The following is a 13,590-nucleotide window of genomic DNA, read 5'->3' as shown; positions in this document are numbered from 1 at the left end:
GGTATACAAATTAGAGATCAGGATTATAGATTGAGAGCATTCACAGATGATCTGGTTGTTACAGTGACCCAGCCAGAGAACTCTGTTGTGGACCTGATGGAGATAATAACACAATACGGGAAGGTTTCTGGATTTAAAGTTAATATACAGAAAACCAAAATTCTGGCCAAAAATATGACAGTTTCGCAAAAGGCTCTCTTAGAAGGATTAACTGGATTTGAGATTGTTAAAAGGGTTAAATATTTGGGGGTGCTTTTGTCGCCCTCTAATACAAAGTTATATAAAAATAATTATGAAAAACTATGGGGGAATATTCAAAAAGAATTGGAGAGTTGGGAAAAATTGCAATTGTCCTTGTTGGGACGGATCGCAGCAGTGAAAATGAACGTCCTGCCTAAATTTCTATTTTTATTTCAAATGATACCGATTCTTAAGAAAGATTCTAATTTGGAGGAATGGCAGCGAGGTATCAATAAATTTGTTTGGGCAGGGAAAAGGCCACGAGTTAAACTTAAGATTATGCAGGATACTCGTGAGAGAGGTGGTCTTAAAATGCCCAATCTTAAACTATACTATGAAGCTGCTGCATTAGTAGGAATAAGTGATTGGATTAATTTGACACAAGAGAGATTATTAAATCTTGAGGGCCATGATTTGTTGTTTGGCTGGCATGCATATTTGTTGTATGACAAGAAGGTAGACAATGTGTTTAGAGTGCATATTCTAAGACAGGCATTGTTGAGAGTTTGGAAGAAGTATAGACATAAGCTAGATTGTAAAATACCACTGTGGGCAATTCCAAAACACGCAATAGAAAATATACATGCTGGTTTCAAACATGATGTGACTATGTACAAAGAGATTCTGAGTTTGGAAAGAAATGTCTGGAGTTTGAAATCATATAGCCTCTTGCGAGAAGAGAAGGTTGTTCAAAATTGGTTTCAATATACTCAGCTACGGGCCAGGTGGAAAGAAGACCAGAAAATTGGTTTTACAATGACTGATGAAAATTTGATAAAGCAAATTAGAAATCAGGGTCCAGCACATATCAAACGGATATATCTTGCATTGATAGAAATTGACTCAGAAACAGAGCTTGTTAAAGATTGTATGATTAAATGGGCCCAAAACATCCAAGAAGTTGTTACAATGGATACGTGGGAAAGGATTTGGGTGAGGAACGTAAAATTTACACAAGCTCAAAATCTAAGAGAGAATTTTTATAAAATGTTTTATAGATGGCATTTAGATCCTAAAAAGCTTGCAAGTATGTATCCGAATTATCAGCCTAAACGCAACATATTTTCACATATGGTGGACTTGTAAAAAGGTTAAGGCTTTTTGGATAAAAGTCTGGTGGAACATGCAGAAGATTTTTAAACAGAGGATAAAGTTTTGTCCGCAACTTTTTTTGTTGGGAATAATTACAGATGTAACAGTTGTGGACACTAAGTTGATGTTGAATTTAATTACGGCAGCAAGACTCTTAATAGGTCAGTATTGGAAGAAGGAGGAACTGCCGACTATAGAAGAATGGACTTTAAAGGTTTCCGACCTGGCAGAGATGGCAAAGATATCGGCCTATTTGAAAGATCATTCGCAAGAACGCTATATTATGGAGTGGAGAAAATGGATTGAGTATATCCAGAACAAATATGGGACTAAAAAGTTTCATGTAGCATTTGAATAAGTCTTTCCTTCTTTTCTCTTTTTTTTCTCTTTTTTTATATATTTTATATTAATAGTGTTTGTAGTTATCCTATATGAGCTAGAGAGTGATAGATTTTAGAGTTTACGGTTGTTAGCATATGGTTGTTTATGATTCTTTTTTTTGTTTTTTATACCTTGTACTTAGCTCTGGGAAGTCGGGGGGGGGGGGAGGGGGGGAGGGGTAAGGAGGGAGGGATAGGGGAGGGGTAGGGGGGTTTGTTAAAGATAAAATGTATGATAAAACTTTTCAATAATAAAAAGAAAGAGGTTAGAGAAAGAAACAAAGCTTAGAGTTTTGCAAAGGTGCAGAGTTGTAGGGTAAAAAGGCAGACCCAGAGGAACAAAGCAAAATCGGCAGATCTGACTCAAAGAGAGACCAAAGTAGGAAAAGGATGTGGTTAGCCTAGGGAGGCATCTGAGGACCTAAAAGAGAGAGAGATTTAAACTAGAAAGATTATTCAAGAGTAAAGGAGGAAAAAAAATCAAGCTTTAAAGTGAGAAGACTTTAGGTGGGTCAGGTGCTTACTGAGACAAAAGGCAAATAAGGCAGGAAGCTCTTTAATTAGGCAAGCAAGCAGCAGAAAGATTACTCATGTGTGAAAGGGAGAATGCACATGGCATTTTGCTCACCCTGCTATGTGCCTGCTTTATGCCTGCCTGCAGCTTGGGTTTGAAGAGAAATGGACTGGCTAGCAAGTTCCACCCAGGAAAGTGTCCACTGTGGGAAGGACTGAGGCTAGAGAGCCAAGAGTGTCTGGTATATGATAGTTTGGAGGATGGAATGGGAGAGTCCTTTGGAAGCCAACATGGTTTTGGATCAGGGCTAGTAAGGAGAAGGTCCAAGGAAGTTCAACTTGCCAGAGACATTTTTTGCAAGGCAACTATGGCTGAATATTTATTTTATTTATTTTTATTTTAATTCCATTTATATCCCGCCCTTCTCCGAAGACTCAGGGCGGCTTACAAGCTTAGCAGTAGCCTTCATTCTATGTATATGCCTGCTTATTAGGGCTTTCACACCCCCCCCAAGCGGCATTATTACAAAGTCAGCTTATTGCCCCCAACAATCTGGGTCCTCATTTTACCTACCTCGGAAGGATGGAAGGCTGAGTCAACCTTGAGCCTGGTGGGATGCGAACCTGCACTAATTGCAGGCAGCTGGTGTTACTTAAGGAGGCATTAGCCCACTGCTCCACCAAGGCTCTTTTTTAGAATATAGAATATATATTGAATATATATATATAGAATATCCTTGCCAAGAGGAGTTGGACCGTGTTGTGTTTGTGCTAAGTAGTTGAAAATGAATTGTCCTTCAGTGCTAAGTATTGGCTTGAGTGAGGGAGACACAGAAAGCCAGAAGTTTAAGCCAGCTGACTCCAGTAGTTATTGCTGTGTAAATTATAAGCATGTGTGCGTGATGGAGAAAATGGAGATGCAGTAATAGAGTTGTCTTTAACTTTGGTTCTGGATGTAAAAAAATAAAAATAAAGCTGTGTTGTTTGTTCATAACTAGGTGAATGTTTTGAGTCATACTGGATCTGTGGATGTAGGGATTGTTAAGTCGTGGGCTCTTGGGAGCAGGAATGATGACACGAGGCTGAGTAGAGAATAACTCATGCTTTTATTCTTGCTGGAACTGTAATGGAGGCTTGGGCCTCAACCAGCCATAATATATAGACTAGCCCCTAGGCAGCAGCCAATAGGGTTGAACCCACTCTTGCCACCTGGGGCTAACCAATTGCAGGACCGGAGACAGCTTGTCTGGGTTGCTGGAGAGCTGTTAACCTCTCCAGCAACGTAGTGTAACACCACAAGCCCAATACATAACAGGGATCAGCTTGAATCTGTTAGGAACCTATCAGCAGGATGTTTCCCCTGGAACCTGCAGTCTTAAACTCAGTGTGAAGAACAAAGCTGTTCAGAAGACCCTGAGCAGCAGCAGCTTCTTCTCCTTTTTCTTCTAACTTTGGACAATGCCCAACTCCCAGTCACTCCTCTGTGTGAAAGAGAAGCATGTAAGGAAGCCTCCCTGAACTCAGCAAGACTTAATTTTATATATATATATATATAACAGTCAGAAGGAAATGCTATAATAAAGCTTACTTTCTGGCTTTTGGAAAGGTGGGGGAATCCAGAGTAAATTAGTTACCTGGGCTGTTGCAGAAATGCAATGAAATGATTGTAGTTTTAATCTGCCCTGAGAGAGTTTGGGAGAAGAATCTAAATAGATTACAATTTGTTGCAATTACTTTGCAATGTTTTATTCATTTATTTTATCATTATACCTGAGTGTTTCTACTGTTTAGACACAATATAATACCAATTTATTATCCTTATTTTAAAGCAGTGGGTTCTCAAGCAAAACTGGTAGCAAATTACAAATATATTGTTTTCCTCATGCAGTGAATATGGAAATTTGACTTTTAATAAAGCCATGGTTCTGGAACTGCATTGGAAGAAGTGTCCAGAATAATAATGCCATTGTAGTGACATCAAATTAGGATGGAGTAAATGTTCTCTCTATTCATTTTTCCAAGTGAGTTATGGTTCTGATGTGGTGGGGCTGACACCAACGACACATTTCTTAAAATAGCAATCCCCACACCCACACTCATTTTTAATATTTTTTTATTTATATTCATTTTTATTTCTCCATTTCTTCCACAAACAAATCAACACATATACCACAATACATAAATACATACTCATAAGTTTGGGTGCTGCTCGTCCATTTCCCCTTTCACCGTATCCACACTCCTTCTCTCTCTTTCCTCTTCTCTACTTTCTTTCTCCCTTTCTCCTTTCTTTCCTACTTCCCTCTTCTTCCTCTCCTCTCCTCTTTCCTTCATCACTCCCCTCCCGTTTCTCCCCACTTCTCCTCCTCTTTTCCTCTAACCTTCCTACTTCCTTCCCACTCCTCTACTCTCTTCCCTCTCTCCTCTCCTTTCTTCCCTCCCATTCCTCTTCTGATACAATTCAGGGGTAATGTCTGAGCACCTCCTCTCCTTAGATTTTCAATATCTATATTAGGTATAATAACATTAATTTTCTATTACGTCAATATTTCTATAAATCTGGCCTTCTCGGTATATATTTTTATAAATTTTTATACTACCTCCAGTTATGCAATACTGTGTCGCCTGGGTCTTCCTCCTTATCTCCTCATTTTTCTTCCATCTAAATTAGTGTTGGCCATCTTTTAAGCATATTCTCTTTTTCACCCACTTGTAAATTTTTCCCCAAATTTCCTAATACTCTGACTCTGTCTTATCTTTAATTATCATTGTTAATCTATTCATTTCCACACATTCCATTCTTTTCCTGACCACCTCTTCTTTTGGAGTAGGGGGGGCAGGGCCAGCGCTGCGGTGGGATGACACATCCTTTGGGAGCTCTGGAAGGATTGTCGCTTTTCAGCTGTTTGGGGGGGGGTCTGTCTGAGTTCCAGACAGATCAGAACCATCCTGTAGGGACGGTGAAGAGGGGAAGTACAGTTTGGCAGCACAGGAGGGATCACAACCTCCTGGAGAGCTGACGGAAGCTTCCCGGACCAGTAGCTGTCAGACGGCCATTGCGAGCCGTCACAAGCCAGGGCGGCCACTTGGAACATCTGGAAAGTAAGTTTGCAGGACTGCCTGGGTGAGACGATTGAGAGACCTTAAATGCTGGAAATTGTGTGTGGGGGAAATAAGAAGAATTTGAAGCCGTGGAGAGCCTTGGTGGAGCAGTGGGCTAATGCCTCCTTAAGTAACACCAGCTGCCTGCAATTAGTGCAGGTTCGCATCCCACCAGGCTCAAGGTTGACTCAGCCTTCCATCCTTCCGAGGTAGGTAAAATGAGGACCCAGATTGTTGGGGGCAATTAAGCTGACTTTGTAATAATGCCGCTTGGGGTGTGTGTGAAAGCCCTAATAAGCAGGCATATACATAGAATGAAGGCTACTGCTAAGCTTGTAAGCCGCCCTGAGTCTTCGGAGAAGGGCGGGATATAAATGGAATTTAAAAAAAAAAAGTGGGGGGGGAGCAGACTTTTAAGCTGCTCCTCTTCTGGAACTGCAGCGGCGGACAACAATGGAAGGCAAAAGAAGGCAATGAATTAAGTATCTCGGCTGAGAATACTCTTGAAGCTTATGAAAAAAATAAGGGAGAGTAAGTGACCTTGAATGACATCTAATGGACTCACTGATAAGAAGTTTACAGAGTCTGTTTTTTAGTTTGCAAAATGGTGGATTGTTTTTCACTTTGGAGACCATATTTTTGATTTTCTCTTCTTTTGGACTAAGGCATGGAGATTCTGAAATGAACAAAGAGTGTAACCTGTATGGATTAATTTTTTTCTCTCTTTTTTTAGATATAAGGATATTTGTCTTTTTCCTTCCTTTTCCCTTTGTTCTCACCTTTTCTTGTCACTGAAATTTTTTATACTTTTAAAATTATTATTATTTATTTATTTAACTTTTGTTGGAGCACATATGGATTATAATACCCCATTGTCATTTGGATTACAAACTACTGGAGAAAATGAAGAGGACTACAACACACCCAGCAACAGCTGCACTAATATCACAGAGTCCGGTGGCACAGAAATCACTGGACAATACAACACAGCAAGAGAGATGTAACATGGAATTGAAAAATATGATACTACACACAGACTTCAAAGAAGGGATTGGCAAACTAGAAGAGGACCTAAAAGAGGTCAAAGAACTGATGGAGAAAAATGAACAAAGACTGCAACAAGCTGAAGAAAGAATGGAATTAACAGATAAGAGACTAGAGGAGATTGATAACCCATTTACATTAACAGACAGGAATCAGGAAAAAAAATGATTATCGCTTTAGAGATGGATAGAGCTGATTATTATTTAAGATTCCAAAATGTTGAAGAAGAAAAGGGAGAGAACCTAGCAGATGTAATGGTGGGAATTAGCAGAAGCATTGGAGGAAAGCAAGGAAAAGATAATTAATGATATAGATGAGATATTTAGAATACATACTAGATATGCAACGAGAAATACTCCCCCAGAGAGGTGCATATAAGATTTACTAAAAAAGCATTAAGGGCACATATACTACAGAAGCTGAGAAATATTAAAATAAAATACAAAGGAAGAGAGATAGTGATGTTAAAACAGATCCCAAGAAGAGTGAGAGATCTGAGAAAGGAGTATCAATTTCTGGCGAAATGCTTAATTAAAAAAGGGATAAATTTTAGATGGTTAATACCAGAAGGAGTAATGATAAATTGGCAAGAACAGAGACATATACTGGACACATTAGAGAAAGCAGAACTTTTCTATGATCAATACTTTGGGCAGCAAGAAGAAGAAAGGCTGAGAGGGGAAAGAGTAATTGGACAGCAAGGAGATGAGACAAAGAAGCAACGGAGTAAGTATAGCATAGAACAGGAGGAAAGGGTGTTGAGAGACGGGACAAGAGCAAAAGAGCAAAGAGAGGTTAGAATAACGAGAGCAATTAAAACTTCAAAAAAATAATCATGGAAGAAGAGATAAAAGCAATTTCAATAAATGTAAATGGACTAAATTCAGGTATAAAAAGAAAAAGAACACTAAATAAATTGGGGAAATTAAAAATGGACATAATTTTCTTACAAGAAGTTCATATTAGGAAACAACATAAAAATCTATTAGAACATCCAAAATTGGAAGAATTATATACCTCACTTGCAGATCAGAGTAAAAGAGGTGTGACAGTATATACTGTATTAAAAAAGCAATACAAACCAAATTGATATATTCAGATGAAGAAGGGCGAATTTTAATGGTGGAAGTAATTATGAATTGTAAAAAAACTTTATTGGTAGCGATTTACGCCCCAAATGAAAACCAAGAAAACTTCTATTCAAAATTACACCAGAAAATAATAGAATTGGAATTCGAAAGCATATGTATGATTGGAGATTTCAATGCTATTGTAAAGGCCAGGCTGGATTATAAATAATATGACAAAAAAACCCAAGACCCTAAGGAGAACATTTCCAAAATCTTTTCATAATATGGTGGACGAATTAAATATATTAGATGTTTGGAGAGAAAATATCTGGAAAAGAAGCAATATACATTCTATTCTAACAGACACCTGTCCTGGTCGAGAATAGATATGATATGGACATCAATAGACTTATTCACAAACACACAAACTATAAACATAGAAACAAGCATGTAGGCGGACCACAACCCAGTCACAATTATATGGAAAGGACAAAAAAAAGAACAAGATGGACATTAAATCAAACCGTATTGAATGAAAAAGACTTCCAGCAATATATGGAAAAAGAAATGACTTTCTTCTTCAAGGAAAACAAAAAAGAAGATACCTCACTTCAAAATGTCTGGGATATAGCAAAAGCGTACATGAGAGGACTTGCTATATCTTATATGGGGAAAAAGAATAAACAGAAAAGACAAATTAGGGAAAAACTGGAGGAAGAATATAAGACTCTTGAGAAAGAATTACAGAAAGATACACAAAACAAAAAGTTAAAAAATTTAAGGGAGTTGAACAAGCATAAAATGAACTTAATAGAAAATGAAGAAGTGGCAATGAAAATAAAGGCAGCTAAACAAAACTTTTTTGAACATGCAAACAAACCAGGGAGATGGTTGACATATAAAATTAAAAAGGAGAAAGAGAAGAGATGGATTAAAAAACTGGAAGATGCCGAGGGGACTTTACAACACCGAATGAAGAAAAGAAAAAAATAGCTTGGGAATATTATGAGAATTTATATAAGCAACAAGCAGTTTCAGATGATAGGATAAAACAATTCTTGGAAAAAACAGAGATACCTAAAGTACCAGAGAAATTTAAAAAGCTACTAGAAGGGAAAATAACAATGATGGGATTAACAGAAGAAATTAAAAAACAAAAGAACAGCAAAACACCAGGACCAGATGGGCTACCAGCGGAACTATATAGAACATTGCAGGAATTGTTAGGCAATGTAATGCTGGAACTCTATAATGAACTCCTCTCTGAAGCTAAGATACCAGATTCGTGGTCGGAAGCACTTATTACCCCGATATCAAAGGAAGAAACAGAAATACAGAAAATAAAAAAACTATAGACCAATTTCCCTGCTGAATGTGGACTACAAAATATTCGCATCAATCATGGCTGAAAGACTTAAAAAGTTCCTAAACGAATTTATACATCTGGATCAAAATGGGTTCCTGCCCAAAGACAGATTAGAGACAATATGCAAATTATATTAAACACATTAGAATACTATGAAACACATCCCGAAAAACAGATGGCATTGATGTTTTTGGATGCGCAGAAAGCATTTGATAATGTGAATTGGCAATTTATGATAAGACAACTTCAGATTATGGATTTTGGAGAGAAATTTATAAATGTAATTAAAGCAATCTACAATAAGCAAACAGCCAAAATAATGATTAGTGGAGATATGACTGAAAAGACTAATATTATGAAAGGAACAAGGCAGGGATGCCCTTTATCCCCATTATTGTTTGTACTGACACTAGAGATACTAAATAGAACTATAAGACAGAAAAAGGATATAAAAGGTATGAAAGTTAACAGAGAAGAATATAAGCTACAAACTTTCGCAGATGATCTAGTATTTATCTTGGAGGAGCCACGAGAGACAGGACCTGTATTAATAGAACAAATAGAAAAATATGGTGAGGTAGCAGGTTTGAAGATTAATAAAGATAAAACAAAAATGTTAGTGAAAAATATTACTGAAAAACAAAGAAAAGCATTGATGGGAAAGTTAGAGATACAGATTGTAAAGAAGGTAAAATATCTGGGGATTCATCTGACAGCAAGATGTATAACAATTAAAGAAGATAACTATTATAAATTGAAAAGACAAATCGAAGTAGATTTGGATAAATGGAAAAAGGTACAACTATCATTAATGGGTAGGATTGCAATAATCAAAATGAATATATTACCACAATTGTTGTTTTTGTTCTCAACAATACCAATAAGATTGGAAAAGAAATATGTTGAGGGGCTAAATAAAATAATTTTGAAATATATTTGGCAGGGGAGAAAGTCAAGGATTAATCTAAAAATGTTACAGGATGCAAGACCCAGAGGTGGGTTTGGTTTACCTAATTGGGAATTATATTAACAGGCTGCAGCATTGTCATGGATGAGAGAATGTTTTTTACTGAGGAATACTAGATTATTGACATTAGAGGGACATGACGTACAGTTGGGATGGCATGCGTTCATATGGTATGGGAAAAATAGAATACACAACTATTTCCAGAGACATCATATTAGGAATTCTTTATTGATGGTTTGGGAGAAAATAAAGAAAAAGCATAACTTGAGGATTCCAGATTGGCTCTCAACTATGGAAGCGTTAATACACCCCAATATGTTTAACATGGGAAACATTATAAGATATAAAGACCTACTAACAGACACTGGGAAGCTGAAAACCAAATAACAATAGGAGGAACAAGGAATAAAGATGGATTGGTACATGAGAACGTAAATACAATCTAGATATGAAAAAGATGCTAAAATAGATGGTTTTAATTTGGGGAGAACAGAGTTAGATGAAATACGGGAACTGAAGAAAAATGGATTTTAAAAAATGTATAGCTACTTACTATATAGGGAATTAGAGGAGGAAAAAGTTAAGGAGTCAGTGATAAAATGGTCAAGAAACTTTGGATATATGATTGAATTAGATAGATGGCAGCAATTATGGGAAAGAAACTATAAACTGACAATGGCGACAGCATATAAAGAAAATATGTACAAGATGTTCTACAGATGCATATGTCTCCAGAAAGATTAGCTAAAATGTTTAAGGACAGATCTATGAAATGTTGGAAATGCCATCAAATACCAGGCTCTTTCTATCATATGTGGTGGACGTGTGAAGAAGCTAAAACCTATTGGAATATAATCAGACCATGGATAGAAAAGATGATACAACAACGTATAGAACTAAGACCAGAAATATTCCTGTTGGGTATTTTACCAGAGAAATATAGCAAAGAGAACACATATTTGATTATTCATATAACCACTGCAGCTAGGATTGTGTTTGCACAAAACTGGAAGGCACTGAAAGCTCCACCCACACTCATTTTGATGCAGTTCTACAGCAGTAGAACCAGACTCTAAAAGACGCTGGGATGCACTGGGAGATATTAAGAGAAGAATAGAAAGAGGAAGGGATGAACCTACTTATCTTCCTAAAGTTCATGGAAGTCCATATTTTTTTTAATCCCATTTATATCCCGCCCTTCTCCGAAGACTCATGGTGGCTTACAATCTAAGAAGCACAAATCAATGTGCTTAGCAATTTGATTAATGTGTACAATTCTGTCTCACTGAAAATTGTGGAACTTGAAAGCTTGGCAATGGTGATTATGCTTTTTTAAACTGATTACTAGCCATGGCAAACTAGAACCTCTTTAATGCATATATTCAGTATATTGAAACATGCACTCAATAATAGCTTATATTAAGAAGAAAATTACTTGCAAGGTCAGACTCGGTATATATGATAGTAAAATAAATTATAGTCACTCAGAATGAACACCTGAGGTCTGAATAGCTATCATGAAGCCTGCATCATAGAGAAAAAATTGTAATCAATTGCAACGATCTAGTCTGATTGATGATATAATAGGATGTTCATTCTGATCAATGAAGGGCAGATTGTGAACTGCGAACTCTGGTGAAAAATAAGGCACATTTTAGAGACATGGGAACAGAACTGGATAGAAAAGCATCTATAGAAAAAGGGAAGGATGAAACAGAGGAGAAGAAGACTACATATGTAAATAGTTTAGTTCTGTGGACAATGTGCTATATGCCAATCATCCCCAGTGTAATATCCTGCAGATCTGTTGGATTACAATTATTTTCCTCCCACTTCAGTATGTCCAATAATCATGGCTAGGGTTTTAGGTGTCCACCATTGGCCATGCCCATTTTGCCCCCAGCCACCCCTGCCTCAGCCAACTCAGAGCCAGCTTTCCTCCTCTGCTGTCCCTCCCCCAGCAATTCTCCATGGTAAATGGCCCCTTGGTCCTCCTCCCCCAGCCCTTTTCCTGGCCCATTGCCTGAGGCACCTTTGGCTGCACGGGACAAGAAGCTGTCAGCCAATCGGGGGCAAGTGGCAGTGAGCTATTGGTGGCAGGCTGGGGGGGGGCAGAGTGCCATGTGAGGGCCATCGTGGGGGTGCACCAGACAACTGGCAGCGGTGGCATGCAGAGGCAATTGCAGGGACATGTCTCTGTGTGTGCTCCTGGCTTTTGAGTAACAACTACAGATTGGAAATTTTAGATTCAACTCTGGCCTTGCTTTCTGGAAACTGAACTGAGAAGAGCTTGCCTACCTTTAAAATGGGACAAGCCATTGCTGCTGTATGTGGGGATCTGTGTGGTGCCCGTGTTGCTGAGGGAGAGAAAAGCTGTAGGCAGGCAGGTAGGGTAGGCTTCAGCCTAATTTTATACCCAGAAACAATTCAGTGGCTTCACTTAGATTGCACCCCTTCACCATTCGCTTGCACCACAGGGAGAGTAAAATGCAGATGCTTATCTGCTCCAGGGAAGCACAGACATGTAAGCCTGTCCTGTGGGAAACCCTGTGCCATGGTCCTTTCGCAGAGGTATAAAATTTGGATGGCAAGGATAGGAAAGGAAAAAAGAGGTCTCTTGCCTGTGGTAGCCCTCTGCTCTGAGATACCCAGATTTACTTCCAGTTATCTCTTCTGCACAACCCTAACCCTAATCCTAACCCCACACGGTTTCCCAAATGCAGCAGCAATTGCTTGCCCCATTTTAAAGTAGCAAAGCTCTCCTAGCTCAGTTCTGTCTCCAGAAGACAAGGTCAGAGCTGAATCCAAAATTTCCAATCAGTTGTTACAGTATTGTTCAAAAGCCTCTGCTGGTTGCCTGGTGCCCCCCCCCAGGATCGCTTCTTCATGCCACCACTGCCAGTTGTCCAGTGCACCCTCTATGCGGCCCCTGCAATTGCTCTGCATGCTACCTCTGCCAGTCTCCCAGTGCACCCCCCTGAAAGCCCCCCATGATTGCTTCTGCATGCCACCACTGCCAGTTGCCTGGCGCAACCCCCTGACACCCCCCACAATGGCACACTGCCCCCCACAGCCTGCCACTAATTGCTCACTGCTGCCTGCTCCTGATTGGCTGGTGGCTTCTTGTCCCATGCAACCAAAGGCCTGGGTCAAATGGTCCCTTGGGCAATGGGCCAGGACAAAGGGCTGGCGGCAGAGGGCAGAGGGCCAGGCAGGCATTGGTGGTGGAGAATCTCCAGGGGAGGGTCAGTGGAAGAGGAAAGCTGGCTGTGAATTGGCTGAGGTGGGGGTGGCTAAACATCCTATTCTGATGGCTAGAGGAATCAAACTGGAGAAGATAGGTCAAACATATTCTGCTTCAAAATTCGACATGGAGAGGGATGCAAATGCTGGTGTTTGTTGCTGAATTTTCCCAGCAGAATTAATATTACAACGTGTAGGTTTTTGAAGAAAACACACAGGCTTTTACAAGCCCTCATATAGCCAATTGAAATGAGAAAATATACAACAAGAAGATAAACATAAAACTGGAAGGTTTCAGTACCATGGGATTCTCAGGGAACCAGGATGATGAAGAATACAGAACAGTAGATTCATAATAAAGTGAATATATTTAAGACACCCAAAGTGGGATACAAGCTGTGATCTCATCTTATTTGGCAAGGCCGAGTGAAGACATTTAAAAGAACACTTCTCATTGCTACTACGGGTAGACCTCACAAGTGACTAATTAGAGCAGGCATGTCAAACTGCTGGCCCATGGGCCAGATGCGTCACGCTGAAACCGCGCCCACCCCATTGCTGGCAATGGTGAAA

Source organism: Vipera berus (genome assembly GCF_964194415.1).
Source record: "Vipera berus genome assembly, chromosome: 2".
In the NCBI taxonomy this organism is placed as follows: Eukaryota; Metazoa; Chordata; class Lepidosauria; order Squamata; family Viperidae; genus Vipera; species Vipera berus.
This window is presented reverse-complemented; position numbering follows the sequence as displayed.